This window comes from Apium graveolens, chromosome 3 (assembly GCF_009905375.1).
Source record: "Apium graveolens cultivar Ventura chromosome 3, ASM990537v1, whole genome shotgun sequence".
In the NCBI taxonomy this organism is placed as follows: Eukaryota; Viridiplantae; Streptophyta; class Magnoliopsida; order Apiales; family Apiaceae; genus Apium; species Apium graveolens.
This window is the reverse complement of record NC_133649.1, coordinates 5,275,735-5,293,956: the sequence shown is the minus strand read 5'-3', so window position 1 is coordinate 5,293,956 and position 18,222 is coordinate 5,275,735.

Here is an 18,222-nt window from a genome sequence, read left to right as displayed (position 1 = left end):
ATACATCTTGGTACTTCCCGGGTGAATGGAATACCTTGAACTATGGCTTTCATCCAATATCTCATCTTTAAGCTCTTGAACATTCGGAACCCAAATCCGGTAGGAGTACCTCATTATCCCTTTATCATCTTTCTCAGTATGGATCTCTTCTTCAGTCATTGACTCTCTGCCTTCATTCATTATTTTCTCCTGGCATAATCTGATCTTTTCCAATAACTCTGGCTGCATTGAGATCTCAAAAAGCTTTTCAGTTCCGGTTCCGGTTACCTTTACTTCTATTTCCATTCTCTCAAAATCCCTTATCAATTCTTCCGAAGTCGTTATCATTCTGAGTCTTTCCTTTCTACTAAGGGCATCAGCCACCACATTGGCTTTCCCTGGATGATAGAGAATCTCACAATCATAGTCCTTGATTAGTTCTAACCATCTCCTCTGGCACATGTTGAGCTCTTTCTGCGTAAATATGTACTTGAGGCTCTTATGGTCTGTGAAAATCTCGCACTTCTCTCCATATAAGTAGTGCCTCCAAATTTTTAAGGCAAATACTATTGCCGCGAGTTCAAGGTCATGAGTAGGATATCTAACCTCGTATTCCTTCAGTTGTCTCGACGCATACGCAATCACTTTACCGTGCTGCATAAGCACACATCATAATCCTTTGTGCGACGCGTCACTATATATCACAAAATCTCCTTTTCCGTCCGGCAATGCCAATACCGGAGCCGTTATCAACCTTTTCTTTAATTCCTGAAAACTGTTCTCGCATTTCTCCATCCATTCAAACTTCTCTGTCTTACGAGTAAGTCGTGTCAAAGGGGCTGCGATCTTCGCAAAGTCCTGTACAAATCTACGATAGTAGCCGGCTAATCCTATAAAACTCCTTACCTCTGTGGGTGTGGTTGGCCTTTCCCAATTTGAGACCGCCTCTATCTTGGAGGGGTCGACCAATACTCCTTCTTTATTGATCACATGTCCTAAAAACTGTACTTCATTCCGCCAGAATTCACACTTCGAGAATTTGGCATATAACTGTTCCTCTCTGAGTATTCCTAGAGCTATCCTCAAATGCTCTGCATGTTCTGTCTCAGTCCTTGAGTAGATCAAAATATCATCGATAAAAACTATCACACATTTGTCCAAGTACTTCTTAAATACTCTATTCATTAAATCCATGAAAGCCGCTGAGGCGTTGGTTAATCCAAAGGACATTACCAAGAACTCATAATGCCCATATCTGGTACGGAACGTTGTCTTGGAAATATCTTCGGGTTTAATCTTTAGTTGGTGATATCCAGTTCTCAGGTCGATCTTGGAAAAATAAACAGCATCCTTTAGTTGGTCGAACAGATCGTCTATTCTAGGTAATGGGTACCTGTTCTTTATGGTTAGCTTGTTCAACTCTCGATAGTCTATGCACAACCTCATGCTCCCATCTTTCTTCTTAACAAATAAAACCGGTGCTCCCCATGGAGACACACTGGGTCTTATCATACCCTTATCAAAGAGTTCCTGCAATTGGATAGCTAATTCCTTCATTTCTAACGGGGCTAACCGGTAAGGTGCTTTTGAAACTGGCGCCGTCCCTGGGGCCAACTCAATAGCAAATTCAATCACTCTATCGGGTGGTAATCCCGAAAGGTCGTGTGGGAATACATCATCAAATTCGTTGACTACTGGAATATCTTGTAAGTTGGGCACCTCCTTCTGCGTGTCCACCACATAGGCTAGGTAGGCCTCATTTCCTTTTCATAGCATCCTTCTCGCATGGGCCATAGTCAAAAATTTCCGCGTCTGCCTCTTTCCTCTAAATATAACTTCTTTCTTCCCTGGGACATTTAGCTTAACTTTCTTCCCTTTACAGTCTATCTGAGCATCATTGCTAGATAGCCAGTCCATTCCCAAAATTACGTCAAACTCCCCTAATTTAAAAGGAATCAGATCAACACTAAAGGATTTCTCCCCTATGCCTATCTCACAGGCGGGGTGAATCTGGTTAACAGAAATAATTTCATGATTGGCTATTTCTACTTGCAAGGATTCTATCAAGGGTTCAGCCTTAAGTCTTAACTTACGCGCAAAGTCCTTTGATATAAAAGATTTAGTTGCTCCCGAATCAAATAAAAAATTCGCACTGACTGAATTTAGAGAAAGGGTACCTGCTATCAAATCTGAATCTTTCATAGCATCCTGGACTGTCATGTTGAAAGTCCTCGCAGTAGGTGGCTTATTAGAAGCCGCCCTGCTTGCTCCCGAAGCTGCTGGTTTGTTTATTGGGCATTCCCTCTTCCAATGACCTGGGCGTCCACACTGATGACAAGTGGTGGTTGGAATGACGGCAGGAGTTGATGATGGGCACTTAGTTGAATAGTGGCCTTCCCGACCGCACTTAAAGCAGGTTACCGGCTTTCCTTTACACTCCCCAGTATGATTCCTTCCACATATGTTACAGGCTGGCAATGGGGGTCAAGACTGGTTGGAATAGAACATTCTTGATTTCTGGCCGTCCTGGCTCACACTCACACTCATTGGCCGCTTAAACCCAGTGTTCCTTTCTGGTAGGGACACTGCTCCTCGATTAAATCTAGTTGGGAAGCTCCTTCCTGCGGAACCTCCACCCATGCTCATACTTTTCCTCTTTATTCCTTTCTTCTCTCTTTCCTTCTGCATCTGTTCACTTCCGACTTTTACAATCATTGCCTTTTGCACCAGAGTGGCATAATCCGTAAGCTCAAGGATTGCCACCCTATTCTAAATCCACGGTTTCAGTCCCTGCTGAAACCTCCTAGCTTTCTTTTCCTCGGTGCTCACAAACTCCGGCACAAACCTTGATAACTCAGTAAATTTCGCTTCGTACTCTGCTACAGACAAGTTATTCTGCTTTAGCTCCAAGAACTTGAGCTCCATCTGGTTTTCCATAAACCTCGGGAAATACTTTCCCAGAAACAACTGACTAAATGTCTCCCATGTTATAATAGCATCTGTCTCCATGTTTTTCTTGGCCTCCCACCAGTAGTTAGCTTCTCCTTTCAGAAGGTAGGTAGCAAATACAGTCTTCTGTGCCTCATCGGTACTCAAAATCTCAAAGGATTTCTCCATTTCCTTTAACCATGCCCTTGCCTCAACTGGGTCGGCTGATCCGTGGAACTCAGGGGGCTTAAGGGACTTAAAAGCCCTGAAAGAGTTTGCCACAGTATTGTTATTTCCTTGAGGGGGTGGGTTGGGTTGATGTTCCAAATTCTGCCTTAGGAGTTGCATGAACTGGCCCATGGGATCCATGCCTAGGTTTGGTACTAGTTGCTCAACCTCGGTTTCTCCTTCTTCAGCCTCTATCTCAAATCCCTCAACATCATATGTTTCCTCTTCCTCTTCATACAGGGAGTCATCCTGTTCCACATAATCCTCATCTTCCTCTTCACTGTGTTCCTGGTTCCTATCATCCTGGTTATGGCTTCCCTGGTCCTCAGATCCAGGGTTTGCCCTAGTTCCAATCTTTCTTGGCGGCATGATTCTGATAATAATAAAAAAAAATTTATTGGGAAATCCAACGTTAGGTCACAATCATATACAATATTGTGCCCTGCATAACTCTTATAATGGGGAGAACGTATATCACAATTCTATTATTTTATGACAGTTCTAATACGAAGTGCAGTAATAATAATGATAAAAGTAATGATCCCGTCACTAATGAACTGAACCAAAGGAAACAAATATATACATAATGCGAGAAATACATAGTTTGATCTGGTCAAAAGTACAACAGTGCTATAGTCATCTGTCCCAAAAGTGATACACAAGAGTCTATCTTTCTAGTCAGAAAAAGGGATGCTATATACAAGTCAACTATCCCGGAAAATTGGCTATTACTAAGGCCTCGGCTAACTAGACAACTAGACTATTCCATCATCAATCCTGAATCACACACCGGAGCGAGTCAGCTCCCATACCCTTTCCATCGCATGACGGAAGATATAGTCGGCCTACCGCCTGGAGATCCTACCACGCCTGTCCCCCTGGAGCGATCTGAGCCTCGCTCGGGATGTGAGCTCTATCCCCGTAAGCTCCCTCCTCAAGGATCGGAATATAGAAGCCCTAGTCTCATAAGCTCGGGTACGACTACCCGCCCTCTCTGCATCCAACTCCCTCCTGGCCTCATCCAGTCGGCCCTCAGCAACAGCCACTCAGCTCCTCAGAACATCCTGAACATATCCATGTGCTAACGAAGACTGCCTGTGGGCAGGGTCAAGAGGTGGTGAATCCGGAGCCGCTGAGGGTGCCTCCTCGGTCTGCCTAGGCTCGGAAGTATGGGTCTCTGAGCTGTCATCATCGGGAATCCAGGATAGTGGTGGAGGGGTAGGGGCTCTGACCACCAGAAGTGTGGGTAATGGGGTACCAGCATACACTACCATAGGTCCAACACGCTCCTCAGCTACTGGGACCTCATCCAGGTCCTCCTCATCTGGAATAGCAATAACCTCTGTCTCTGACTCCTCTGAGGGGTCCTCCTCATCTGAAATAGCAATGACCTCCGTCTCTGACTCCTCTGAGGGGTCCTCCTCATCCTCCTCCATCTCAGGCTCCTCCTGATCCTCAACATCTAGCAATGCCTCATCGTGCTCACGCTCGAACATCTCAGGGTCCTCTATCTCAGGCGCCTACACATTAAACGAGCTAAGTTACTATCATGATATTTATAAGGGTTCCCGTAAGGGTTTTAATTATCAGCACTACTTTAAGTAGTCCGACCATGAACTTGGCAAGAGTTCTTATTATCTTTGTGAGTTTGTTATTATATCGACGCATCATCTCTGAGGTTTATAACGCTTGGCTCTGATACCATTTCTGTACACCCCCAGATCCGGGGTCGGGGATCCGGGTCGTCACGGTCTTTCTTTCCACAATATCACTTCACTTAATTAATAATAATAATCTTATACTGTGACCCCACACTAACACACACCACAACCCGTTATAGTCTCAGAGATGAAATTGAAATAAGTACAAGTCTTTGAATCCACAATTTAAAAGTTATTACAACCCAAAACGATTACTTGATAAATTTACAGTTAATTGCCATTATCTGCCACAAGTTATAATTATACATAATTGATTCTCAAAAGTAGATGGTCTGATCTACAATAGATCTACCTCTGCAGCTATAGCAGCTACAACATCATCGGGAAGACGCGGAACGCTTCCCACGCGCTTGCGCTGGGTCTGCTGGAGTCTGGCCATCTTTCCTAACTGTTGTTGTGTGATGAAGAAATAAAGCAAGAATGAGCCTTACAGCTCGCAAGATAATATATAGTGATAACAATAATATAAGTATCTAAATGGATACTTACTAGAATCTTTTATCAAGTGTAAGATAATTACTTACTAGATATAAGTAAAAACAAGGGATGAAGTTACCAAATACTTCACTACACTTATATCATTTATAAAGCTACTTGAACTACCACTGTTCAAAGTATAAAGAGTTTTCAACAGTTCATCACATAGATGAGACTACAAGACAAGATTTGAATAGATTAAATCTTTAAAATTTTATTAAAGGAAATGAAGTCATGATATACTTCATTAAGTTCTGATATATATATATATATATATATATATATCCACATATACATCTTCTTTATACAATTTCTTGAAAACCTCTGTCATGTAAAGTATGAACAGAATTGCAATATCCAATAAATTTGGAAAGGAAAAGAATTTGGCATAAACCAGATATCTTGCTGATCAGGCAAAGATACCAATAAGTAACCTTTTCTACTAGTAGATGGACGAATTCCCCACTGGTCATCACCCTGGTCGTAATAGGACCTTATGCTGGACTGCCACTCAGCCACTTATGCATTTGATGGACTCCCACTGAGCCACTTACACTATGATGGACGCCCCGAGCCCATGTTGCTTATGCTGACTCAATAGATGGACTTACTTCCCGAACGTTGGGTAAGTAATCAATTCATTTACCAAAACTGCAACTGTGTTTCGAATATAAAATACACCACAGAGCCGGATCCCTCAGGTTTTGAGCGAGTATTTAAATCCACTCAAAAAGGAAGATCTGAAAATAAAAATGAGTTTTGGGATCCGCTCTAACTTTTAAAAATCATTTTGAAGACTCGAAAACACTTTAAAGAGTGTTTGGAGTAAAGCTGATTTAATGAAGTAAATCAGTCCCCAGAATATTTAGAAAATATCTGAATATTATTATTTAAATAATATTCCCATAAAGAATAATCTTTATAAAATAATTGAAGTAGAAGTATTAAAACTTATACTTGAAATGAGTATTAAATAACCAAAGGAGTCATAAGCCTTCGAATAATATTCGAAATAATATTCAATAATAAAATAAAGTTAAAGTTACCGAATAAACCTTATTCGATTAATAGTTTTGAAAACTATGACCATATATATATAAGTATATATATATATATATATATTTATATCCATATATACAAAATCTACTCGGGATTCTTGACTCCCGGTTTTAGAAAATATTTTCACCTTTGGGTCCCTATACTAAGGGTATATGCAAATTACCGCTATCCTCTAGCATAGGTATTATCAACAATTATATATGGAAAAATGCGAAACAGGCATGCATATATATATATCATAGCAGCATGCTTCACTATATAACAACATTTGCTAATTAACCAACATGCATCTAACGCAAGATAATGCATATACACATATACATCACAACAACAGTTATAACTGGTAGAAAACTTGCCTGAGCGACATGGGGTGATAAAAGGCTCGGGACGAGTCTGGTAACCTATAAACAACAAGTAAGTTGGAATTAAACCAAAGTCACTTGTAAATCTATACTTTAACTAACTTAGACTCTAACGCTTGTTTTGCGCTTACTGATTTGCTTAAGTCACTCGGGTAACCTCGGCTCCACCATTTTTAATAATTTAACCTTTACGAGTTTTAAGGCGATTCCTTCGCGAGTGTCATATCAACTGCCTAACACACTTACTATAAATGTTTCATACATTAATTAACCCTTTTTGGTCTTTAACCTATGTTTCAAAGTAAGGCGAGGGGAAAAGTTTCGTTCGCGAAACGCCGTTACTTGAAACGGTCGTTTCTCCTAAATCGTGCATCGGAATCGAACGAACTACATATCAAAACGAAGCTCGTAACATGAGCTATCTAAACATGGCAGTGGTCATAATCTAGCAGGGGGTTCTCGGGTCCTAATGTTATGCACAAAAACAGTCCAAAGAAAATCGGACGTTTCGACGGCTATGTTTACGCGATTTCCAAATTTTAAACCATTCAAAACCATCCCAATTCAACCTCAAATCCAACATACAACCAACATCCATCCTTATCACATCATAACAACCCCAACCAATTCAATTTTAACATTCATACTTATGCATAAGCTTAACTTTAATCATACTTAAGTTCTTTTAATCAAAACCACAACATTTACCATTCCATTTCACTACCATTTCAAATCCCAAACTCTAATCACAACAACAAGCTACAATATCACCCTACTAATCAAAATCATCTTATAATACATAGGAATATAGGGTTTGGAGATGGTATACCTTCCTTGAAGTGGTGGGAGGATCTAGGAAGCCTTAAGAAGCTTTGAGAAGTCTTAGGAATGCTTGGATCTTCAAGGAAAACAAGAAAAATTTCAAGTTAAAAACTTGAAAACACTATTCATTGTCTTCTTCTTTAATTAAATGAAGAAGATTGAGAAGGAATTAATGATTTAAACTCATGATATAGCCCTAACTAAGCATGAAGATGATTAGGGAATTATCTTACCTATTTAGGAAGCTTGGATCCTTGATTTTGAAATTCTTGCCCTTTAAAAAGCTAAAAAGCCGAGAGCAAAAGATGAACAATGCCTTGGTTCTTTTTGATTTTGATGAAAAATGATTTTGCTTGGCTTGGTTGATTTGTTTTTGTGTTTGATTTAGTCAATTACCTTGTTGCCCTTGAATTTGTGTGGTTCTCATTCAACCACACCTCCTTCCTTCCCATGTCATGCTTGTGTCATCCTCATGATGTCATCGTCCCCTCCTTGTCCCCTTCTCATTGGTTGGGTGACATCATCCTCTCTAATCTCTTTGATTAACTTCCTAATTGTTTGCCTAATGACCACTGATCTGTTATACGGTTCGCTTAACTTTCGTTTTCGTTTATCGTTTGAAGGATCATACCCGGGATCTTATTACTTAGGTTCCCTTAACCTTTCTCAATATATTATATTTCTTTTTATGATCCTCTATCATAATCCTTTAATTTAAATCCTTTTTATCCTGTTACCTTATACTCAATTCTCTCCGTATCTAGTGGATTTCCGGGAAAAACCAAAGTGTTCGGAATTGGATTCTGACGATCTTTACATACACTTATATACTACATAGAGTACTAATAATATCCCAGAATATCCATAACAGAACCCCTACATAGTGTGGCGTGAAAAGTTTTCTCATTCAGCTAAAACACTATTCACAAGGGTTACAAAAAGTTGAAAATTTTTGGGGTTATTACACACATCAAAATCAAATCAAGTTGATTTTGGTACCCAAGTTTCCTTGGGTCCTGCCTTGTTAGCTTTCTTCTTCTGTTTCTTAGGTCTTATCTCATTTGACTTAGGAATTTCAGATTCTTCCTTAGTCAATTGGGTTGTACCTTTGAAACCACTAAATGCAACAGAATTATCATGCATGTTATGGCTAACAGGAAATGGCATGCTTGGTGTAAACATGTTATTCCAGTAAGGCATGCTAAATGACATTTGAGGCATATTGTATGCAGCATAGTATGGATTAGGTTCAAATGGCATATTAGCAAACTTTGCATTCATATTCTGTGTAGGCATAGCATTAACAGGCATGGGAGGCATGGCATTCATGTTAGGAAATTGAGGCTGAACAGACATGGGAGTAGGCATGGCAGATTTACAATTGACAGACAAATGATTTACACTGCCACACTTGACACAGATTTTTCCGGGGGCATATTTATCAGGTGTGTAGTTATTGTGTTTGTTAATCCCTACTTTACCATTCCTATTGTTTTTCTTTTTAGTCTCTGTTTTTACCTCTATCTTCTCAAGTCTGTCACTTAACTGTTTGACAGTCATGTGACCAACATTAGCCTTTTTCCCTTTCTTAGCTTGACTTGACTCTCTTGAAACAAAGTTCTTGGAAATAGACCCATACTTTTCATTTAGCTTGATTAATTTGGCTTTGCTAATGGGTTTTCTTACAGCCGACGGATGATGATTTTTATCATTCGACGAATAACACTTTTTGTTATCCGATGGATAGTCCTCATCATCCGTGGAGTCTACATCTGTCAGCAACCCATCTACCAAAATAGGTTCTAGTTTCTCCTTATTCTTTTTCTAGGCTTCATCACAAAAAGACTCAATTCCTTTAACCTTGGTAATTTGAGCATGAATATCTCTGGATATTTTCCATGCTTTAATCACCTCTTGTTCACGATCGAGCTGTTTCTTCAAAATTTCTTCCTTTTTTAAGGACTCGGTTAATTCCTCCATGGCAATCTTACACTCAATTTTTAATTTCTCAAACTCAACATATTGAGACTCAAGCACATTATTCCTCTCACTTAAAAACAAGTTATTTTCTTTAATTTTAGTATTTTCTTTAGTGAGAGACTTAAGTATAACACGCAAATGATACAATTCTGTAGATATGTCATTTAATGCATCATTACACTCAGCTTTAGATAAATGTGCAAGATTTGTAGTGATTACCTGATTGCTTAAGGAACTTATCTCTATTTCATCAAACTTGGCCATAAGGGCTAGATTGACATAGCTGACATCTTCATCTTCATCCAAACCATCAGCTGCCCAGTCATTCTCTTGTGTCATAAAAGCCCTTTCCTTTTGTTTGAGTTGATCAAAGTATTTTTGCTTGTAATCTAGAGACTCAAACCTTTTCTTACTAGAATCTGACTTTCTATACTCATTTGCAAAATGCCCTGCCAAGCCACATTTGAAACATTTGAGTTTTGACTTATCCACCATGTTTCTATTTGGCTTGGCTGCTCCAAAGTTCTTTTTGAATTTGAGTTTGGCAAATCTTCTTGAAAGGAATGTTAGGTGCTCATCAATGTCCTCTATGTCATCTTGGCTCAGTGAATCTTCACTTTCTGCAGCTAGCCCCTTACCCTGGCTTTCACAGACCTTTGAAGTTGATTCCCCAGCTTCCATCTTCACTTCTTTCTCCTTTTTCCAGATCAGCAACTAGTGCAAAGGATCCTCCTTTCTTCTTTCCTCTCTCCATTCTTTCATCCTGCTATATCTCAAGCTCATAGGTTTTCAGAATGCCATACAGTCTCTCTAAAGTAAACTCCTTATAATCTTGTGAGTTTCTCAATGAGACTGTCATTGGTTTCCATTCCTTTGGAAGAGATCTGAGAAATTTCATATTGGAGTCTTTAGTCTTATAGACTCTTCCGTGCAACTTAAGAGCATTTAGTAGTTTTTAGAATCTACTAAAATATCAGTGAGTGACTCACTTTCTTCATTATGAAAATGCTCATATTGCTAAATCAGGAGCTGCATTTTATTTTCTCTAACTTGCTCAGTGCCATCACAAATTATCTATATTATGTCCCAAACTTCCTTGGCAGTTTTGCAGTTGATGATGTTATCAAACATGTCTGCATCAACACCATTGAACAGAATGTCACTACAAGAAATTTGCAATCAGACAACACTTGACAGTCAATGGTTAAAAAAATAACCGTCGTCCTAAAAAATCATACAACGGTGAATTGATTTTGCAGAAAAAACAGTTGTGTGAGCTCTAGAACAAACAACGGATATCCATCTTTTTTAAACTGTTGTACAAGTTGTATCCTCTCATTGAGTCAGACAACGGTTTTTTAAATATAGTGTTGTTGTAGATCTTTAACACAACGATTACAAACCGTTGTTACTATGTTAACGTATAGGGATAGAAGACAACGGTTTTGACATTACATTGTGTAATTTAGACAACGGTTTTCAGAAATGTTGTCCTCTAAACCATCAAATAACGAAATAAAACAGTTGTCTGAGGAATTTCAGTGGGTACCACGTATTGAGGTGGCAACACATGATAGGTGGTAAATCATTCACAAGGTTTGATGAGGTGGCGAAATGCAAGCCCTTCATTGATATGAGATTTGATATGGGCCGTGAGATCAAAAAATATATGATATTCTTATAGAACAGTTTTATGTTAAAACAAAAGTGTTATCTTAGTTGGTCTCATACAAGCTTTTAGATATTACGTTGTGTAATTCATACAACAGTTTTTAGAAGGGTTATCTTAAATACCTTCATACAACGGAATAAAACAGTTGTCTAAAATAATTTTTTATAATTTCAATGGGCACCACCTGATGAGGTGGCACCCGATGATAGGTTGTACACATTTTACTCGGATTGCTGAAGTGTCGAAATGATAGCCCTTGAATGAAATGAGATTAGATATTAGCCGTTAGATTGAAAAAAGCTGATATGCTTACACAACGGTTTTATAATAAAAAAAGCGTTGTCTTAGTTTATCTTTACACAATGGTGTTTCAAGGAAACCATTGTAAAAGTATTACCGTATAAAATGAGATTCCCGGTTAACAAGTTAAATTTTTAAATGATTTTTTTGACGATCCAACCGTACGCATGTTAAGATTTATCAATTTTAGTCATACGAAAAAATTATTAAAAATTTTGAAATTCATCTTGCATGTCAGGATTAGAAAAATCCAGTTAATATACCTCTCCCGACAACGAAACTCGTTCCCGATTGACAAGATTAATTTTTAAAATGATTTTTTCGAAGATCCAACCGTACAGATGTTAAGATATATCAATTTTAGTCATATGAAAAAAATATTAAAAAATTTGAAATTCATGTTGCATGTCATGTTTTGAAAAATCCAGTTAATGTACCCCTCCCGACAACGAGACTCGTTCCCGATTGACAAGATTAATTTTTAAAATGAATTTTTAGACGACCAACCGTACGGATGTTAAGATATATCAATTTTAGTCATACGAAAAAATTATTAAAAAATTTGAAATTCATCTTGCATGTCAGGATTAGAAAAATCTAGTTAATGTACCCCTCCCGACAACGAGACTCATTCCCGATTGACAAGATTAATTTTTAAAATGATTTTTTTCACAATCCAACCGTACGGATGTTAAGATATATCAATTTTAGTCATATGAAAAAATTATTAAAATATTTGAAATTCATCTTTCATGTTAGGATTAGAAAAATCCAGTTAATGTACGCCTCCCGACAACGAGACTCGTTCCCGATTGACAAGATTAATTTTTAAAATGAATTTTTCGACGATCCAACCGTACGGATGTTAAGATATATCAATTTTAGTCATATGTAAAAAATATTAAAAAATTTGAAAATCATCTTGCATGTCAGGTTTAGAAAAATCCAGTTAATATACCCTTCCCGACAACGAGACTCCTTCCCGATTGACAAGATTAGTTTTTAAAATGATTTTTTCGATGATCCAACCGTACGGATGTTAAGATATATCAATTTTAGTCATATAAAAAAATTATTAAAAAATTTGAAATTCGTCTTGCATGTGAAGATTAGAAAAATCCAGTTAATGTACCCCTCCCGACAATGAGACTCGTTCCCTATTGATAAGATTAATTTTTAAAATGATTTTTCCGACGATTGAACCGTACGGATGTTAAGATATATCAATTTTAGTCATATGATAAAATTATTTAAAAATTTGAAATTCATCTTGCATGTCAGGATTAGAAAAATCCAGTTAATGTACCCCTCCCGACAACGAGACTCGTTCCCGATTGACAAGGTTAATTTTTAAAATGATTTTTTCGACGATCCAACCGTACGGATGTTAAGATATATCAATTTTAGTCATATGAAAAAATTATTAAAAAATTTGAAATTCATCTTGCATGTCAGAATTAGAAAAATCCAGTTAATGTACCTCTCCCGACAATGAGACTCGTTCCCGATTGACAAGATTAATTTTTAAAATGATTTTTTCGACAATCCAACCGTACAGATGTTAAGATATATCAATTTTAGTCATATGAAAAAAATATTAAAAAATTTGAAATTCATCTTGCATGTCATGTTTTGAAAAATCCAGTTAATGTACCCCTCCCGACAACGAGACTCGTTCCCGATTGACAAGATTAATTTTTAAAATGAATTTTTTGACGATCCAACCGTACGGATGTTAAGATATATCAATTTTAGTCATATCAAAAAATTATTAAAAAATTTGAAATTCATCTTGCATGTCAGGATTAGAAAAATCTAGTTAATGTACCCCTCCCGACAACGAGACTCGTTCCCGATTGACAAGATTAATTTTTAAAATAATTTTTTTGACAATCCAACCGTACGGATGTTAAGATATATCAATTTTAGTCATATGAAAAAATTATTAAAATATTTTAAATTCATCTTTCATGTCAGGATTAGAAAAATCCAGTTAATGTACCCCTCCCGACAACGAGACTCGTTCCCGATTGACAAGATTAATTTTTAAAATGATTTTTTCGACGATCCAACCATACGGATGTTAAGATATATCAATTTTAGTCATATGTAAAAAATATTAAAAAATTTGAAAATCATCTTGCATGTCAGGTTCAGAAAAATCCAGTTAATGTACCCTTCCCGACAACGAGACTCCTTCCCGATTGACAAGATTAGTTTTTAAAATGATTTTTTCGATGATCCAACCATACGGATGTTAAGATATATCAATTTTAGTCATATGAAAAAATTATTAAAAAATTTGAAATTCGTCTTGCATGTGAGGATTAGAAAAATCCAGTTAATGTACCCCTCCCGACAATGAGACTCGTTCCCGATTGATAAGATTAGTTTTTAAAATGATTTTTCCGACGATCCAACCGTACGGATGTTAAGATATATCAATTTTAGTCATATGATAAAATTATTTAAAAATTTGAAATTCATCTTGCATGTCAGGATTAGAAAAATCCAGTTAATGTACCCCTCCCGACAACGAGACTCGTTCCCGATTGACAAGGTTAATTTTTAAAATGATTTTTTCGACGATCCAACCGTACGGATGTTAAGATATATCAATTTTAGTCATATGAAAAAATTATTAAAAAATTTGAAATTCATCTTGCATGTCAGAATTAGAAAAATCCAGTTAATGTACCTCTCCCGACAATGAGACTCGTTCCCGATTGACAAGATTAATTTTTAAAATGATTTTTTCGACAATCCAACCGTACAGATGTTAAGATATATCAATTTTAGTCATATGAAAAAAATATTAAAAAATTTGAAATTCATCTTGCATGTCATGTTTTGAAAAATCCAGTTAATGTACCCTTCCGACAACGAGACTCGTTCCCGATTGACAAGATTAATTTTTAAAATGATTTTTTCGACGATCCAACCGTACGGATATTAAGATATATCAATTTTAGTCATATGAAAAAATTATTAAAAAATTTGAAATTCATCTTGCATGTCACGATTAGAAAAATCTAGTTAATGTACCCCTCCCGACAACGAGACTCGTTCCCGATTGACAAGATTAATTTTTAAAATGATTTTTTTGACAATCCAACCGTACGGATGTTAAGATATATCAATTTCAGTCATATGAAGAAATTATTAAAATATTTGAAATTCATCTTTCATGTCAGGATTAGAAAAATCCAGTTAATGTACCCCTCCCGACAACGAGACTCGTTCCCGATTGACAAGATTAATTTTTAAAATGATTTTTTCGACGATCCAACCATACGGATGATAAGATATATCAATTTTAGTCATATATAAAAAATATTAAAAAATTTGAAAATCATCTTGCATGTCAGGTTTAGAAAAATCCAGTTAATGTACCCTTCCCGACAACGAGACTCCTTCCCGATTGACAAGATTAGTTTTTAAAATGATTTTTTCGATGATCCAACCGTACGGATGTTAATATATATCAATTTTAGTCATATGAAAAAATTATTAAAAAATTTGAAATTCGTCTTGCATGTGAGGATTAGAAAAATCCAGTTATTGTACCCCTCCCGACAATGAGACTCGTTCCCGATTGATAAGATTAATTTTTAAAATGATTTTTCCGACGATCCAACCGTACGGATGTTAAGATATATCAATTTTAGTCATATGATAAAATTATTTAAAAATTTGAAATTCATCTTGCATGTCAGGATTAGAAAAATCCAGTTAATGTACCCCTCCCGACAACGAGACTCGTTCCCGATTGACAAGGTTAATTTTTAAAATGATTTTTTCGACGATCCCACCGTACGGATGTTAAGATATATCAATTTTAGTCATATAAAAAAATTATTAAAAAATTTGAAATTCATCTTGCATGTCAGAATTAGAAAAATCCAGTTAATGTACCTCTCCCGACAATGAGACTCGTTCCCGATTGACAAGATTAATTTTTAAAATGATTTTTTCGACAATCCAACCGTACAGATATTAAGATATATCAATTTTAGTCATATGAAAAAAATATTAAAAAATTTGAAATTCATCTTGCATGTCATGTTTTGAAAAATCCAGTTAATGTACCCCTCTCGACAACGAGACTCGTTCCCGATTGACAAGATTAATTTTTAAAATGAATTTTTCGACGATCCAACCGTACGGATGTTAAGATATATCAATTTTAGTCATATGAAAAAATTATTAAAAAATTTGAAATTCATCTTGCATGTCAGGATTAGAAAAATGTAGTTAATGTACCCCTCCCGACAACGAGACTCGTTCCCGATTGACAATATTAATTTTTAAAATGATTTTTTTACAATCCAACCGTACGGATGTTAAGATATATCAATTTTAGTCATATGAAAAAATTATTAAAATATTTGAATTCATCTTTCATGTCAGGATTAGAAAAATCCAGTTAATGTACCCCTCCCGACAACGAGACTCGTTCCCGATTGACAAGATTAATTTTTAAAATGATTTTTTCGACGATCCAACCATACGGATGTTAAGATATATTAATTTTAGTCATATGTAAAAAATATTAAAAATTTTGAAAATCATCTTGTATGTCAGGTTTAGAAAAATCCAGTTAATGTACCCTTCCCGACAACGAGACTGCTTCCCGATTGACAAGATTAGTTTTTAAAATGATTTTTTCGATGATCCAACCGTACGGATGTTAAGATATATCTATTTTAGTCATATGAAAAAATTATTAAAAAATTTGAAATTCGTCTTGCATGTCAGGATTAGAAAAATCCAGTTAATGTACCCATCCCGACAATGAGACTCGTTCCCGATTGACAAGATTAATTTTTAAAATGATTTTTTCGACGATCCAATCGTACGGATGTTAAGATATATCAATTTTAGTCATATGATAAAATTATTTAAAAATTTAAAATTCATCTTGCATGTCAGGATTAGAAAAATCCAGTTAATGTACCCCTCCCGACAACGAGACTCGTTGCCGATTGCCAAGGTTAATTTTTAAAATGATTTTTTCGACGATCCAACCGTACGGATGTTAAGATATATCAATTTTAGTCATATGAAAAAATTATTAAAAAATTTGAAATTCATCTTGCATGTCAGAATTAGAAAAATCCAGTTAATGTACCTCTCCAGACAATGAGACTCGTTCCCGATTGACAATATTAATTTTTAAAATGATTTTTTCGACAATCCAACCATACGGATGTTAAGATATATCAATTTTAGTCATATGAAAAAATTATTAAAATATTTGAAATTAATCTTTCATGTCAGGATTAGAAAAATCCAATTAATGTACACCTCCTAACAACGAGACTTGTTCCCGATTGACAAGATTAATTTTTAAAATGATTTTTTCGACGATCCAACCGTACGGATATTAAGATATATCAATTTTAGTCATATGAAAAAAATATTAAAATAATTAAAAATCATCTTGCATGTCCGGTTTAGAAAAATCGAGTAAAAGTACCCCCGACAACGAGACTCGTTCCCGATTTACAAGATTAATTTTTAAAATGATTTTTTCGATGATCCAATCGTACGGATGTTAAGATATATTAATTTTAGTCGTATGAAAAAATTACTAAAAAATTTAAAATTAATCTTGCATGTCAGGATTTGAATTTAGCTAGATTTTTTTAAATGATTTTTTTAATATATCTCGTCCACGATTCAACCGTACAAATATTAAGGTATTAAAAAGGTTTAAAATTTAGCTAGATTTTTATATTAATTTTGATTAAATGAAAAAATTATTATATGAAAAATAATCATTTAAAAATTTAATTTTTTAATAATAAGAAACAAATAATTTATTTTTTTCCTTGGGCCAATATTTTGTTTCCCCCCTAACAAAATTTGGTTCCCCCCTTTACATCTAGATCTGAGAATACATACCCTCTTTATTTCAATCTCATAGTTCATCTAAATTCTATCTATCTTTCTCAGATTAGGTCTCACCGATTATTGGATTAGTTTTCATTGTCTTTGATGTTTTTTTCATTGTCTTTGATTTTTGGATTCAAGATATTGCTCCTTTCCTAATTATTCAACATCACTCTCGGCCAAAGTCACAACATAAGTGAAGGGGCGTGTAAACAGCTGCAGTCCGGCAAGGAGGTCGGCAAGGGGCAAAATAGAGACACGGAGAGAGGAGTTGAAGAATTGGTGAAAAATACAAGGTGGATGGGAGAAAGTAAGCAAAGATTGGTGGAGATGACAAATGGGATTATGGGTCAAAATGAAAACCCAATAACCAAATTTCAAACCAAGTTTAACATATTGGAAACTGGGTTTAAGACGTGTCTGGCTAAGCAGTCAATGGGTGTTGAAGCAGCTGTTGTTACAGCTACAAGCGCTGTTTAGGGCGCAGGAATTGGTGCCTTTATCCCCAAGCCCTTAATGGTGCTCTTAATACCCAAGCCATGGCTTCTCTCCAACAAGCACATGTCCTCTTTCCATCTCTCTATGTCTCACCCTCTCCACCCTCTCTACTCTCTCCCTACCCCTCTCCACCCCTCATTTATGTTGTGAATGTAGCTGTTTACACGCCCCCTGATTGTGTGGAACTGATACAATGATTAATGGACTTTTGTTGTTTGAGCGTATTGAAGGCGTGGAATGATGCTTGTCATTCAACTTGAACAGCTAAACTTCTGATACCACAAGGAGAGTGGCTGAGTGC